The sequence below is a fragment of the Cynocephalus volans genome, chromosome 7, assembly GCF_027409185.1.
Source record: "Cynocephalus volans isolate mCynVol1 chromosome 7, mCynVol1.pri, whole genome shotgun sequence".
Classification (NCBI taxonomy): domain Eukaryota; kingdom Metazoa; phylum Chordata; class Mammalia; order Dermoptera; family Cynocephalidae; genus Cynocephalus; species Cynocephalus volans.
In genome coordinates this window covers 378346-381587 of record NC_084466.1, presented here as the reverse complement: position 1 = coordinate 381587, position 3242 = coordinate 378346, and positions in this window count along the sequence as shown.

The following is a 3242-nucleotide window of genomic DNA, read 5'->3' as shown; positions in this document are numbered from 1 at the left end:
TGGGGAGCTCAATGGTTTCCTGGAGGAAATGGCCACTATTGTCATCCGTGTTCTTCAGAGACGTGGAACCAGCAGTGTATGTGTATGTGTGTGTGTCTGGGTGTTTGTGTGTGTATGTATGTTGGTTTTTTTTTTTTTTTTGACTTGAACTCATAGTCTAATGTGCATGTTGATTTATTATGAGGAATTGGCTCACATGATTACGGAGACTGAGAAGTGTCAGGATCTGCAGTCAGCAAGCTGGAGACCCAGGAGAACTGATGGTGTAAGTTCCAGTCCAAGTCCAAGGCTGAGTCTGGAGCAGAATGCTGATGTTCTAGCTCAAAGTCAGGCAGAGAGAGTGAATTCTCTCTTACTCAGCCTTTTTGCACTATTCAGGGCTTTAACGGATTGGATGAAGCCCATCCACATTGGGGAGGGCATCTGCTTTACTCAGTCTGCTGATTCAAATGTTAACGTCCTCCAGAAACATCCTCACAGCCACACCCAGAACAATGTTTTACCAAATATCTGAGCATCTGGTGGCCCAGTCATCGGCACAAAACATTAATCATCATAGCCACTCGGGTGTGAGATAAACGATTAGTTTGTATGGCATCATAGCCCAGTCTACTCTGATTGCTATACCATGAAAACTTTTTGAGTCACTAAAAAAACAAAGTAGACACTGAAGGGGGAAGATCTCTGAGGTATACCAGTGGACAAGGCAAATCTCAGAATTATTACAAATTGTATCATCCAATCTTTTTGTGGCAAAGAAAAAGGGGTATATGTGTGATTGTGCACACGTGCATCCAAAGCACAGAAGGAAGCAGAAAAAGCACAACCACAAGCTGCCAGTAACAGTTTTCTGGGAAGGAAGGGAACCTCCACAGTCTTTATACTCCTTTATTGTTGGACTCTTTTATAAAGAGAGCACATTCATGTGTAACTCATATGACAAAAAAAGACAAAGCCGAAGAATGTAAGACACACATAATTATATGGGAATATTATTAAACAAATAGAAACAATTGAAAATATGGCTTGAAACACTGTGCCACATGCCTGCCCAAGTTAATGAACACAGAGCTGATTACTACCTGCTTGCACAGAAGGGGTGGTGAAGGAGAAGGAAAGGAAAACATGCAGGGGAAAAACACTACCCAGTCATGCATGCATGTGAACGCATGGAAAAGGACAAAGCCAATCACTCACAGTAGTGAGAGGAGAAATTTTGAGTGGGTAGGATTCTTTACAGGAAGGTTTATGTTCTTTTGGCTTCCCTGCATTCTCTTTCCTTTTTAGGCTTTTATATGCGTAAAAATTATATTTATTTTAAAAAGAAAATACATGTACATGGGTTAAAATTCAAAAAAGCACAAGAAGATGTCCAGGGAACTGTCTCTGTCACTCCATCACCCCTCCCAGAAGGCACTGCACTGGGCCAGGCTTCTCATTGGTCCTTCCGGTGATAGTTTAAGGATCTTTCTACCTATTCTTTTGCTACTTTTCTAAATTACCCAAATGGAAGTATATGGTAAACACCATCTTGCACTTGCCTTCTCACTGACTATATCTTAGAGGTTGTTTCATATCCATACATATAAAACTGCCTTGTTCTTTTAAACAGCTGTGTAGTATTCTATTATGTGAGTATACCATGGCTATTTAATCAGTTTCCTACCTGATGGGCCTTTAAGTTTTCTGCTACCTCTTGCTATTACAAACAGTGCTGCAATGACTAACCTCATAATACAGGTCATTTTGTACACAAGCAAAAATGCATATGTATAGTATATTTCCCAGAATTGGAATTGTCAGGTCAAAGAGTACACATTTTTAGTTTTGGAAGATATTCCAATTTGTTTACCATACAGACTATACCAATACCGCTCAAAAAAGCATCATAAAAGGGTGCCTGTTTTCCTACGCTCTTGCCAACAAACTATCATCAACCTTTTGATCTTTGCGACATATGAGAAGTTGCACACTATAATTCTAATTTTTCTTATTATGAGTTAAGTTTGGCTTTCTTTCATATGTTTAAAAATCATTTGCATTTCTTTCCCTATGCACTGTCTTTTTATATCTTTGGCCCATCTCTCTCTAGAGCCATTGGTCTCTTCACATTGGCTTATTATGTCTAAAGGAAATTAGCATTTTGCAGTAGGTTTCAAATTTTTAGCTAGCTCTTCTTTTGACTTCATCTGCTGTTTGTCTGTGTTCATTATTTTTTGTTTGTTTTTGTAATGAGAATGCATTGCTTCTATTTTTTAAAAAATTAACCTCATTATGGGGAAGAAAGCTTCAGGTCGTGTCCCCTCCATTTCCGTCGCTTGCATGTCACCTGGTTTTCACTTGGGTGGTGGCATCTGTCCCCCGTTGGTTCCTCCACCGTGCCTGGCTGAGCCTGGCATCACACACTGACATGATCACACAGTTCCCTTCTGTCACCCTGTGGGCTCTCCAAGGGGGTACACATAACTTGCTCATCTGCACACACCTGTTAGTGCCAGGTTGGGTACACTGAGTCAGGTACAGAAAAATCGGCTGAACTATGTGTCGTTTTGCATTAACTTGTAAAGAATAGGTTTTTACGGCTTTATAGAGGCACATGTCACATCCTGTAGACTCTCAGGTGTGCGGTGTATTCACAGAGGTGAGCATCACCGCCACAGCCCATCTCCCAGCCACTCTGAGACCCCAGGCTCTGCGGCTCTGCGGCCGGCCCGAGCCGGGCCTCACACTCAGGGGGCGGGCGACACGGAGTTCTGTGTGACCGGCTGCCGCTTCCACTGAGCGTGCCGTCTGCAGTGTGTGGACCCAGAAACGTCGACACATCAGCTTGTTCACGTTTCCCTTGTGTTTGTGCGCAGCTCCCTCTACCTGGGGCTGGAGGACCAGCCTCTCGGATATCGCCCAAAGACGATAGAAAGGGTCTCTTGCCCCCGCCAGGATCAAATGCGGGGTGATGACAGGAGAGGCTTAAGTGTCACCGCGCACGTGCCAGGGCTCGGCCGCGCGGCAGGTGTCGTCCCTCCGCGTAGAGGCTGGGCTCACACGAGGAGGCTCCAGGCACAGGCCCCGGGCCTTGCAGTGCCCGGAACCCGCGGCGCGACGCCCGTTTCCCGCGCTAGAGGGGACGCGTTTGCAGCGGACTTCCGGGGCGGGGCCTGTCCGGGAGCGGAAGATCCCGGGTGGCGCGCGGGGTTCGGGCCGGGGCGCGGCGGGCGGAGTCGGGGTCCGGGCGGCGAGCCCAG